The sequence below is a fragment of the Pseudochaenichthys georgianus genome, chromosome 10 (assembly GCF_902827115.2).
Source record: "Pseudochaenichthys georgianus chromosome 10, fPseGeo1.2, whole genome shotgun sequence".
Taxonomy (NCBI): domain Eukaryota; kingdom Metazoa; phylum Chordata; class Actinopteri; order Perciformes; family Channichthyidae; genus Pseudochaenichthys; species Pseudochaenichthys georgianus.
In genome coordinates, this window is record NC_047512.1 from 1,746,633 (window position 1) to 1,760,477 (window position 13,845).

The 13,845-nt window shown below is 43.9% G+C and overlaps 1 protein-coding gene across 1 annotated transcript in view; it reads right to left on the reverse strand.

Moving 5' to 3' along the window:
* The window catches only part of htr4 (5-hydroxytryptamine receptor 4), a 193,088-nt gene extending 179,784 nt beyond the window's left edge, over nt 1–13,304 (reverse strand). The window contains exon 1 of the mRNA XM_034093032.2: nt 13,223–13,304. The gene's annotated coding sequence lies outside the window, so the exon portion shown is untranslated. The remainder of the gene's footprint in view (nt 1–13,222) is intronic.
* Nucleotides 13,305–13,845: the final 541 nt, after the last annotated feature.

Consider the following 13,845-nt stretch of genomic DNA (forward strand, 5'->3'; position numbering starts at 1 on the left):
ACACCTAAACATCAGCAGGAGAGGACTCTTTAAAGTAGAGACACTACATACTGATATACACCTGAACATCAGCAGGAGAGGACTCTTTAAAGTAGAGACACTACATACTGATATACACCTGAACATCAGCAGGAGAGGACTCTTTAAAGTAGAGACACTACATACTGATATACACCTGAACATCAGCAGGAGAGGACTCTTTAAAGTAGAGACACTACATACTGATATACACCTGCACATCAGCAGGAGAGGACTCTTTAAAGTAGAGACACTACATACTGATATACACCTGAACATCAGCAGGAGAGGACTCTTTAAAGTAGAGACACTACATACTGATATACACCTGAACATCAGCAGGAGGGGACTCTTTAAAGTAGAGACACTGCATACTGATATACACCTGAACATCAGCAGGAGGGGACTCTTTAAAGTAGAGACACTACATACTGATATCCACCTGAACATCAGCAGGAGAGGACTCTTTAAAGTAGAGACACTACATACTGATATACACCTGAACATCAGCAGGAGAGGACTCTTTAAAGTAGAGACACTACACACTGATATACACCTGAACATCAGCTGAAGAGGACTCTTTAAAGTAGAGACACCACATACTGATATACACCTGAACATCAGCAGGAGAGGACTCTTTAAAGTAGAGACACTACACACTGATATACACCTGAACATCAGCTGAAGAGGACTCTTTAAAGTAGAGACACCACATACTGATATACACCTGAACATCAGCTGAAGAGGACTCCTTAAAGTAGAGACACCACATACTGATACACACCTGAACATCAGCAGGAGAGGACTCTTTAAAGTAGAGACACTACACACTGATATACACCTGAACATCAGCTGAAGAGGACTCTTTAAAGTAGAGACACCACATACTGATATACACCTGAACATCAGCAGGAGAGGACTCTTTAAAGTAGAGACACCACATACTGATATACACCTGAACATCAGCAGGAGAGGACTCTTTAAAGTAGAGACACTACACACTGATATACACCTGAACATCAGCTGAAGAGGACTCTTTAAAGTAGAGACACCACATACTGATATACACCTGAACATCAGCAGGAGAGGACTCTTTAAAGTAGAGACACCACATACTGATACACACCTGAACATCAGCAGGAGAGGACTCTTTAAAGTAGAGATGTCATAGTAGGAGCGTAATATATCCTGTTTAAATGGAATAAACGTATATATACATGAAACAACAAATCAAGCGATGTTAACTATCAATATGACGTTGTTCAGACACAAAGCAAAGTCAGTTTTAGAGCCGACGTCAATAAAGCACTAATTTATGAAGACAGGCTTCATAACTCTGACGCATGAACATTTGAAAATGACGAGTGAAAAGTCTTGACATGTTGACTTTACAAAATAGATGCTACTGTTAAATAAAGACTATCTCATGAACTTGTCCACGCGCCTTGTGTTCAAAGCTGGTTGTGTCCGCGCATTAGATTCACACTGAAAGTCAATATCAACAAAGCACATTTCAAAGCAGCCGATGTGTTGTTTTCTGGATGAACTATGCATCGGGGAAACCCCTCTCGCTGCAGCTGGCGGTCCGGCCCCCTCTGACATTAACCCACAGGATGAACTCTGCCTCGGAGGAATGGTTTGTAAACTGAAAATCCAATAAAGACTTTATGAAAGGCGGCCATTAAAAGTGACGGAGAGCCCTATACACACAGGGTGATCTCTCCGGGGAGCCAGCATGAGTTCCAGTCCCATTAACCTTAACGTTTCTGCAGCATGTAGGTCACACACACACACACACACACACACACACACACACACACACACGCACACACACGCACGCACACACACACACACACACACACACGCACACACACCTCTGGAGAGGCTCCGTAACGAAAGAAACTGCTACCTGTTAAACACACAGATAAGAAGCTGGCAGGAAACACAGCGGGAGAACTTCCTGCTGGGCGTTTCTGTGTGTGTGTGTGTGTGTGTGTGTGTGTGTGTGTGTGTGTGTGTGTGTGTGTGTGTGTGTGTGTGTGTGTGTGTGTGTGTGTGTGCGTGCGTGCGTGAGTGCGTGCGTGTGTGTGTGTGTGCGTGTGTGTGTGTGTGTGTGTGTGTGTGTGTGTGTGTATGTGATGAAGATATCAACCTCTACTTGCCAAATAGCTGTTTTTAAGGTCTTAGAGGAACTGTTATTTAATAAAATGCAAGAAACTAACTATTTATGGAACTAATATGGGATTAGTTTATCCAAATAACGCATATGTATGAATGTAGCCTACGTTGATGTTTGGAGCTGCTGCTGTATGAGAGCAGATGGTTAGCTTAAAGATATTTGAGTTTATTATAACTATAGGATATTAAACATTCATTCCAATTAAAATATGGAGTGCCACCAAGCTAGCCAGACAGCTAAAGTCACTTGATAGGTAGCTAACTTGAGCTAGCGAGCTTGTAAAGTATTGCTTTAGTAGATTTTTATTTTTTAATTCTGCATTTTTACTTTAAAGGTAGGTAGGTTTGAGAAACCGGCTCGAGGTACACTTGTTGTTATATTCCATCCCGATAGCAATGAATATCTGAAGTGCTTTGAAGCCGTGGCGCTGGAGAAAGCACGACCAATCATCTGAGCCGGCTAAAGTAACTGGACGGCCTACCTGCCTGTCAGCCTTCCATTGGGGCACACACTGACCTCGTGCCCTCATTGGTCATGTGCGCGTTCCTGTGTGTTGGGGGAGGGGCTCTGTGAGGAAGTGGCAGGTTTTCTCCGGTTGTGTATTTTCAAATTCTAGCGATCTCGAGCTGTTTCTCCAAAAGTACCCACCCCACCTTTAACGTTTACTACTTGTAATAGTTTTTGCGAAATACGTCCTTAGTTTTACTTAAGGAACATTTACAATGCAGGAGTTGTACTTTTAACAGAGTGTTTGGACTTCACCACTGCCCGTGTGTCTGACTGCGCGGTGGTTCGCGTGTGTGTGTGTGTGTGTGTGTGTGTGTGTGTGTGTGTGTGTGTGTGTGTCATAATACTGGTCTTGAGCAGCAGTTCCTGGCACAGTGGCGCAGCGCTGATAAAGAGAGAGCTTCAGAGTCCACGGAGCTATAAACCGTCCGCGTGCAGAGCGGCTATCCGCGAGATCAGAGCCTTTATTCTGCTGAGAGCTGGAGACTGGGAGCAATCAACTGATAACGATGTTCTGGGCCTCGCTCGCCCTTAGCAGGGAAGGTTTCATAGGAAAGAAGAGACGTGCTGGCTGTCATTTCCATCCATTACACAATATGTCATTGATAACCCTGAAGTGCAGCAGCTACTGTTTGGTGACACAAATAATCAATCAGAGCTTCCATCAGGCTGCAGCTTTACGTGTTGTCATGGAGACGGTGTTCACCTGCAGCACCCAGGGGTTTGTCTTTAGCGCTTCTTAGTTAACATCAACATGTGTCCCCTCTTCTTCGTGTCTCATCTACATCAACATGTGTCCCCTCTTCTTCGTGTCTCTTCCACATCAACACGTGTCCCCTCTTCTTCATGTCTCATCTACATCAACATGTGTCCCCTTATCTTCATGTCTCTTCTACATCAACATGTGTCCCCTCTTCTTCATGTCTCTTCTACATCAACATGTGTCCCCTCTTCTCCATGTCTCTTCTACATCAACATGTGTCCCCTCTTCTCCATGTCTCTTCTACATCAACATGTGTCCCCTCTTCTCCATGTCTCCTCTACATCAACATGTGTCCCCTCTTCTTCATGTCTCTTCTACATCAACATGTGTCCCCTCTTCTTCATGTCTCTTCCACATCAACATGTGTCCCCTCTTCTTCATGTCTCTTCTACATCAACACGTGTCCCCTCTTCTCCATGTCTCTTCTACATCAACACGTGTCCCCTCTTCTCCATGTCTCTTCTACATCAACATGTGTCCCCTCTTCTTCATGTCTCTTCTACATCAACACGTGTCCCCTCTTCTTCATGTCTCTTCCACATCAACATGTGTCCCCTCTTCTTCATGTCTCTTCTACATCAACATGTGTCCCCTCTTCTTCATGTCTCTTCTACATCAACATGTGTCCCCTCTTCTTCATGTCTCTTCTACATCAACATGTGTCCCCTCTTCTTCACGTCTCTTCTACATGTGTCCCCTCTTCTTCATGTCTCTTCTACATCAACATGTGTCCCCTCTTCTTCATGTCTCTTCTACATCAACATGTGTCCCCTCTTCTTCACGTCTCTTCTACATGTGTCCCCTCTTCTTCATGTCTCTTCTACATCAACATGTGTCCCCTCTTCTTCACGTCTCTTCTACATCAACATGTGTCCCCTCTTCTTCATGTCTCTTCCACAGTTGTATCCGTAGTAAAGGAACAGCTTCCTCCACACGGACCGTACTGAGTCTCTCTATTGGAGGACTTGTACTTAGCGGCGCTCCAATAGGAGATGACTTAAGAGGACGTGGAGATGACTTAAGAGGACGTGACATCAGCTCCCTCGGAGAACTGATATATTAACAGCTCTTCTAGATGCGACAGTGGGACGTCTCTGAGCTAAGAGACGGTGATAAATAACACAAAGTGAACCATTCAATTTCAAATTAAAAGCATTGCTGCTGCAGAAATACAAAGGAGGACATTTTGCCTCGGAGCTATTTGCTTTATGAAGTTGGAGTTTATCGAGCCAATGAAACACGTAGTCTGGGGAAACATTTGGCAAACAAGGGTCCTGCCTTCAACGTAGGCATGTTCACAAGTGAGACGTGTTTCAGGAACTTGCTTGGTGACGGCTTTCATTATGCTCACAGCAGGGGGGGGGTCTTCAGCCGCTGACATGTAAGAGGTTGTTTTCTGATGTAATCACATCATCACGTCCTGATTCGTAACACCGCGGGATCCCACAGAAACCAATCAATTATAATCAACTGCCGGTTCTGGAATCATCTGGAGACCCAATGTGCACGTTTCAGGAGACCTTTTGGACTCGTGGCGATTATGGATTTTGTTTTTTGCAATCAGGGAAATATTGAAATGTTTTCGGTGGATAAATGAAAGTAGAGACACTACATACTGATATACACCTCAACATCAGCAGGAGAGGACTCTTTAAAGTAGAGACACTACATACTTATATACACCTCAACATCAGCAGGAGAGGACTCTTTAAAGTAGAGACACTACATACTGATATACACCTCAACATCAGCAGGAGAGGACTCTTTAAAGTAGAGACACTACATACTTATATACACCTGAACATCAGCAGGAGAGGACTCTTTAAAGTAGAGACACTACATACTGATATACACCTGAACATCAGCAGGAGAGACTCTTTAAAGTAGAGACACTACATACTGATATACACCTGAACATGAGCAGGAGAGGACTCTTTAAAGTAGAGACACTACATACTGATATACACCTGAACATCAGCAGGAGAGGACTCTTTAAAGTAGAGACACTACATACTGATATACACCTGAACATCAGCAGGAGAGGACTCTTTAAAGTAGAGACACTACATACTTATATACACCTGAACATCAGCAGGAGAGGACTCTTTAAAGTAGAGACACTACATACTGATATACACCTGAACATCAGCAGGAGAGGACTCTTTAAAGTAGAGACACTACATACTGACATACACCTGAACATCAGCAGGAGAGGACTCTTTAAAGTAGAGACACTACATACTGACATACACCTGAACATCAGCAGGAGAGGACTCTTTAAAGTAGAGACACTACATACTGATATACACCTGAACATCAGCGGGAGAGGACTCTTTAAAGTAGAGACACTACATACTGATATACACCTGAACATCAGCAGGAGAGGACTCTTTAAAGTAGAGACACTACATACTGATATACACCTGAACATCAGCAGGAGAGGACTCTTTAAAGTAGATACACTACATACTGAGATACACCTGAACATCAGCAGGAGAGGACTCTTTAAAGTAGATACACTACATACTGATATACACCTGAACATCAGCGGGAGAGGACTCTTTAAAGTAGAGACCCTTCCCATGAAGATCACATGACCTCTGCAGACAGTCTGTAAGAAAGGTCTGGTTGCTTCCCAGCATGCTTCTGTCTCTGAGCAGCGGCTGCATGTCTCTCACTCCGCTCTGCCCCCTGAAAGTAAATACGTGCCGGCCGCTCTCGCTCCGCTATGTTCAACACATTCCAGACTTCTGCGGTGACTAAACGTTGTGATTCCTCTCTGCAACACCCTCGCCCTGAACCGGCTTTTGTCTATTTAAACTCCATTTATCAATTACCACGCGCCGCGAGAGAGAGCGTGCGTCCAGCTGCTGCTGCCGAGCGCTTAACTCAGAGCGACTGTTAGTGTTCCCTATTCCCTGTCTCCTTTATTAAACTAGAGTCCTTATAAGTGCTGTGGGCTCAATGCAGCCCTACGGTCACAGGCGGGATCCAGCTCTTCTTTTTAAAGTATGGCGGCGTGTGTCTCGGAGACTTCATCACGATGCTAATGGGAAACATGTCAGAGGAGAACCGTGTGATAGTGCCCTATAAAGCATGCCGTCCATGTCTCATCAGGTCAATGTCCTCGGGGGGACGCAGGACGACAGCTGGCAGGAGTTGTTAGTGTCACTCAGCCCAGCTTGTCTCTTTCTCTCGGGGCGGGAAACCTTGGAAACATGTGGAGTGTGTTCTATAGGTTATAGTCGGGTCATCGGAGGCTCCTCCCCCCTCACCGAGTTCAACGAATCAAAACCCACTTCTTTTGTATTTCTCTTTGTTGTTTTATTCTCCGTTAAAGCGTCTCTAGAAAAGCACAAGTGTCAAGCATTGATATTATGATTTTAGTGCAAGTCAATTGTCTGCAGGGGCTAAAGTCCCCCCCCCCCCCACACCCACAATGCCCCTCTGCTTTCTTTACTTCCGGAACAAAGTGACATCCCTATAGAACACTTGTACTTCTATTGGTGGCACATCTCTCAGCGGTGGACCAATCAGAATCAGAGTACCTTTATTCGTCCCACAGAGGGGACATGTGCATCGTTACAGCAAGAAAAGAGCCAGGGGGGGGGGGGGGGGGGGACACCAGCTGGCAGGAGTTGTTAGTGTCACTCACACGGAGACGAGGGTGAACAGGAAGTGAAATGCTTTGTCTTTCCTTCAGGGGGAAACCTTGAAAACATCCGTGTACGTCCAAATTAAAATAAGATAGAAATGCACCACGAGCGATATCTCTGCATCTTGAACTCGTGGCGTCTTTGCAGAACGTGAAGGATATTCAGAAGGACTGGGCGATGACAACGTGCGGCGAACATTTTATAAGATTTCCTCATTCATAGAACATCTCGTCTTGTTTGCTGTTCAAGGTGTAGCTCCTAAAGGAAATGCTTTCACTCTGCACTTTGGTTTCACGTGAGACCTTCCACAGCGCCGGTAAACACTCACGAGTAGATTTCAGAAAGCTTTTCGTGACGCCAGAGGATCCTTCGCAGCCGTCCTTCAGCTGAACTGAAACGGACTATTTGTCTTTTAATAGAAATTGCTTTCACGCAGAGGCATTCGAGGAGCGCTTGATTCATTCAACCAGACACTTGAACAGAAGGCAAGTGTGCATCAGGTGCTCTTGATCCAACTTGCCAGATGAAGGTCTCTTCGGTTACAGCTCGAAGAAGAGCGAGAGAAGTAGAGTTCGCTTTGTAGAAACATCCCACGCTTAGACATATAATGGGATCAATGACCTTTACTCCTTTACAGTGGCATAAAACATGCTACTTTAAAGAGTGTCTCTACTTTAAAGAGTCCTCTCCTGCTGATGTTCAGGTGTATATCAGTATGTAGTGTCTCTACTTTAAAGAGTCCTCTCCTGCTGATGTTCAGGTGTATATCAGTTTGTAGTGTCTCTACTTTAAAGAGTCCCTCCTGCTGATGTTCAGGTGTATATCAGTATGTAGTGTCTCTACTTTAAAGAGTCCTCTCCTGCTGATGTTCAGGTGTATATCAGTATGTAGTGTCTCTACTTTAAAGAGTCCTCTCCTGTTGATGTTCAGGTGAATCTCAGTTGTAGTGTCCTCTACTTTAAAGAGTCCTCTCCTGTTGATGTTCAGGTGAATATCAGTTTGTAGTATCTCTACTTTAAAGAGTCCTCTCCTGCTGATGTTCAGGTGTATATCAGTATGTAGTGTCTCTACTTTAAAGAGTCCTCTCCTGCTGATGTTCAGGTGTATAACAGTATGTAGTGTCTCTACTTTAAAGAGTCCTCTCCTGCTGATGTTCAGGTGTATATCAGTATGTAGTGTCTCTACTTTAAAGAGTCCTCTCCTGCTGATGTTCAGGTGTATATCAGTATGTAGTGTCTCTACTTTAAAGAGTCCTCTCCTGCTGATGTTCAGGTGTAATATCAGTATGTAGTGTCTCTACTTTAAAGAGTCCTCTCCTGCTGATGTTCAGGTGAATATCAGTATGTAGTGTCTATACTTTAAAGAGTCCTCTCCTGCTGATGTTCAGGTGTATATCAGTATGTAGATGTCTCTACTTTAAAGAGTCCTCTCCTGCTGATGTTCAGGTGTATAATCAGTATGTAGTGTCTCTACTTTAAAGAGTCCTCTCCTGCTGATGTTCAGGTGTATATCAGTATGTAGTGTCTCCACTTTAAAGAGTCCTCTCCTGCTGATGTTCAGGTGTATATCAGTATGTAGTGTCTCTACTTTAAAGAGTCCTCTCCTGTCTGATGTTCAGGTGTATATCAGTATGTAGTGTCTCTACTTTAAAGAGTCCTCTCCTGCTGATGTTCAGGTGTATATCAGTATGTAGTGTCTCTACTTTAAAGAGTCCTCTCCTGCTGATGTTCAGGTGTATATCAGTATGTAGTGTCTCTACTTTAAAGAGTCCTCTCCTGCTGATGTTCAGGTGTATATCAGTATGTAGATGTCTCTACTTTAAAGAGTCCTCTCCTGCTGATGTTCAGGTGTATATCAGTATGTAGTGTCTCTACTTTAAAGAGTCCTCTCCTGCTGATGTTCAGGTGTATATCAGTATGTAGTGTCTCTACTTTAAAGAGTCCTCTCCTGCTGATGTTCAGGTGTATATCAGTATGTAGTGTCTCTACTTTAAAGAGTCCTCTCCTGCTGATGTTCAGGTGTATATCAGTATGTAGTGTCTCTACTTTAAAGAGTCCTCTCCTGCTGATGTTCAGGTGTATATCAGTATGTAGAGTCTCATACTTTAAAGAGTCCTCTCCTGCTGATGTTCAGGTGTATATCAGTATGTAGTGTCTCTACTTTAAAGAGTCCTCTCCTGCTGATGTTCAGGTGTATATCAGTATGTAGTGTCTCTACTTTAAAGAGTCCTCTCCTGCTGATGTTCAGGTGTATATCAGTATGTAGTGTCTCTACTTTAAAGAGTCCTCTCCTGCTGATGTTCAGGTGTATATCAGTATGTAGTGTCTCTACTTTAAAGAGTCCTCTCCTGCTGATGTTCAGGTGTATATCAGTATGTAGTGATCTCCACTTTAAAGAGTCCTCTCCTGGCTGATGTTCAGGTGTATATCAGTCTGTAGTGTCTCTACTTTAAAGAGTCCTCTCCTGCTGATGTTCAGGTGTATATCAGTAATGTAGTGTCCTCTACTTTAAAGAGTCCTCTCCTGCTGATGTTCAGGTGTATATCAGTATGTAGTGTCTCTTACTTTAAAGAGTCCTCTCCTGCTGATGTTCAGGTGTATATCAGTATGTAGTGTCTCTACTTTAAAGAGTCCTCTCCTACTGATGTTCAGGTGTATATCAGTATGTAGTGTCTCTACTTTAAAGAGTCCCTCTCCTGCTGATGTTCAGGTGTATATCAGTATGTAGTGTCTATACTTTAAAGAGTCCTCTCCTGCTGATGTTCAGGTGTATATCAGTATGTAGAGTCTCTACTTTAAAGAGTCCTCTCCTGCTGATGTTCAGGTGTATATCAGTATGTAGTGTCTCTACTTTAAAGAGTCCTCTCCTGCTGATGTTCAGGTGTATATCAGTATGTAGTGTCTCCACTTTAAAGAGTCCTCTCCTGCTGATGTTCAGGTGTATATCAGTATGTAGTGTCTCTACTTTAAAGAGTCCTCCTCCTGTTGATGTTCAGGTGAATATCAGTTGTAGTGTCTCTACTTTAAAGAGTCCTCTCCTGCTGATGTTCAGGGTGTATATCAGTATGTAGTGTCTCCACTTTAAAGAGTCCTCTCCTGCTGATGTTCAGGTGTATATCAGTATGTAGTGTCTCTACTTTAAAGAGTCCTCTCCTGCTGATGTTCAGGTGTATATCAGTATGTAGTGTCTCTACTTTAAAGAGTCCTCTCCTGCTGATGTTCAGGTGTATATCAGTATGTAGTGTCTCTACTTTAAAGAGTCCTCTCCCGCCCCTTAGCCTAAACAGAATTGAATCCCAAACGAATACATTTTAACGGTTTGATATCATTGTCTGTAATTTTAGGTTAATGTCTGTTTGCTTGTTTTTTCCCCTTATAGTTGTTGTTGGTGGTTTTGTAAACGGAGCTGCGGGTGTTGCAAGAAAAAGTAAGACTTTAACTGACAACAAAGTATCATCGTGGTGTGGATGAATTATTGAGTTGATGGATTTGGGTTATGCTCTCACTCTCACTCATACTGACATTTTTAGGACATCCTTTCAACTGGATGTCCAACAAATTGCCTTTTTTGCATCTATTTTTAATGAGCAGAGAATACTTTATGTTGAAAATGCTAACATGCTGATGTTGACTAGTTACGATGAATATCAATATCACCATCAAAGTGTAGCATATTCACGAGCCATAGTTTGCTAATTAGAAGGTAAAGATAGAGTCGAGCTGAAGCTGAAAGGAATGCATTATTTCTGCAAGTAACTTTTAATTAAAGGGTGTGATGCAGAGATGACCTATTTTTGTAGGCTGACCTGAAAGTTAGCATAACAAGGTTTCCATTGCAAAAAAGCAATTTGGGATTATTGCAAAAGATTATCTCGTGGCAAATGCACATATTAACAGCTTTGACTCACGTCACCACCTCTAGCTAAAGGAGGCTAATGTTGGGCTATAAAGGAACTACAGCACGGGTCACATGACTTCACATCACCACCGCTAAGCTAAAGGAGGCTAATGTTGGGCTATAAAGGAACTACAGCACGGTCACATGACTTCACGTCACCACCGCTAAGCTAAAGGAGGCTAATGTTGGGCTATAAAGGAACTACAGCACGTCACATGACTTCACGTCACCACCGCTAAGCTAAAGGAGGCTAATGTTGAGCTATAAAGGAACTACAGCACGGTCACATGACTTCACATCACCACCGCTAAGCTAAAGGAGGCTAATGTTGGGCGTGATGACGTTTAGTAATCTCTTTTAGACACTTGTTAGCAACCGCCGGTTTCTAAATTCACCAGTGGAGGTATTTACTGACGTATTTGATGTCGTAGAACAGAGGTCTTCAACAGTGGGTCCGCGACCCCCAGGGGGTCCGTGGAGGTACTGCAGGGGGGGTCGCGAAATCTTTGGTTGATTAGGCAATTTAAAAAAAAAAGATTTTCCCAAAAAATAATTCCCACAAATTGAAATGTCTTTAAATGCACACTAACATCAATCCGACATATTGTAGCGAACAGAGAAAAGGAGGCAGAAGACGTTATCTTTCAGTCAGGAATGCACACATTCAGCTACACACAGAAGCTATCTCAAGCTAGGCGCCGGTTCACCCACCAGCAGGAGACTACCCGGACCTGTCCCACCAGGCCTCCTTACACAAAGGGGAGGACCCGCCCCTATCACTGCTGTGCCAATCACGAGGCCGCATGACCCACGCTGGCTCTGTCAGGTTCCCCGTGATTGGCCGAGAACCGTATTCAGTCCCCAGTTTACTAAGGACCCAGACACAAGCGATATTGTTGAGAAAGACCATACCCATATATATATATATAAAAATGGATCGTTTTGTAACTCGACCAAAAAAATCCACAAGCACAAGAGAGATACCATCCACCTCAGAAACCACCAGTGAACATGCAAGTGGCGAGGCGGAACCTGCCGCTGATGTAAGCGCAAACGAGAGAAGACCCGAAAATATGCAGATAATTATCTGAAGTTTGGTTTTACCTTTAAGGCGACAGGTGGCATTGAATTCCCAATGTGTGCCATTTGCTCTACTGTTTCTTTCAAATGAATCTATGAAAGCCATCAAAGCGGCAGCGGTCACTTGGAGATAACACACAGCCACTTAAAAGACAAAACCTGTTGAATACTTCCAAGCTAGCCTCAGATCCCTCCAAGGTCAACGGATATTGATCTGAAAATCAGCCGAAGTTGGTGAGCTAGCTTTGAAAACGCTCTCATCAAGTTGCTGTTCGGGATCGCCCAAGAAGAAACAGCCACAAACCTGCAGAGGATTAATATCGCCTTCAGCGACCGATATGTGCAAAGCAATGTATGGGAATGATATTGACATTAACAAACTGAAAAACCATTCCAGTGTCGGACACAACCATAGCTCGCCGTATAGACGAGGCGGCATCTGATTGTGAGCGCGCAACTGATAGAGAAGCTGAGGTTGGCCGATGCAATTAGACGAGTCAACAGATGTGTCTAAGGACGCCCAGCTTCTGGCGTCTGTGTGCTGTGTCGATGATAATTTTTTTGATTTTTGATATACTTTATTAATCCCGTGGGGAACTTTTTTCTCTGCATTTGACCATCCTAGTGCTGCCATTTTGAACGGCGCCCGGGAGCAGTGTTGGGAATGGTGCCTTTGCTCAGGGACACCTCGTAGCACTTGGGTCCTCTCCGGGACTTGAACTGGTGACCTTCCAGTTGCCAAGCCAAGTCACTATGGACTTCGCCACCACCGCCCACCATAAGGAAATGCAGGAGGAGTTTTTGTTTTGTAAGTGCCTCCCTCACCTCACAACTAGTTTCTGAAATATATGAACCTGTGTATTATTTGAATAGCTTAGTATTGAATGTACAATACCAGAGTAGCTATGTTTATACACGGCCACGAGGCCCGTTTAATATAAAACACAATTGTATGCCATGCATATAGTAGGGGGGTCCCTGCTCCAGCTCTCCCATCAGTTTGGGGACCCCTGTCGTAGAATCCAAATCTCTTCAGCTCGTCTTAACCACAGACCTGATTTCAGGAAAACAACCGAGAAAGAAATATGAAATGTTGGAACATGACATTGAAAAGTGCCTGACCTCTTGTTTCTCGATCTGTTGCCCGATGCGATCCTTCGATGTCCTTGAGAGGTGGATCCTGCACTGAGCTGAGGTCCTGGGGCTTTTCAATAACCCCCAGATGTTGTTGCCCATAAATCTAAGCAGCCGTTGTGATATCAGGCAGTGTTTGCTTTTCGGGCCGTCGAGTCCTGAGGTTTTATTGGTGCCGTCTCAGCTTGACGTTGGTGGAGTGCCAGCACGTCGCTGCCAGGATAAACTGACGACTTCTCACCAGCCTCACAACCTAAAGTCAATACTCGGCCGTTTGCAGACGGGCGTTCGTGGCCTGATGTTCAAGTGTCAGATGGATGTTGTGCTCTCACTCTGTCTCGCTGCTTTCCAGCAGAGACAAACTCTCCTCTGGTTCTCGGTCCGCCCTCACCACTGCATCCTAGTTTCCTCTGGACTCTTAACCTTGTGTTTATATGTATATGTTGTACGTATATTACAGATATAACTTCCTATTACTTTGTTTGTTCTGCACCAGCACAGGTCTCAGATGTATACAAATGTATATAAAACACATGTCTATGAAGTGTTTTGCTCAAAATACCAAACAGATCATTAATTCAACCGTCATATCCCTCCGTTTCACTTCCTGT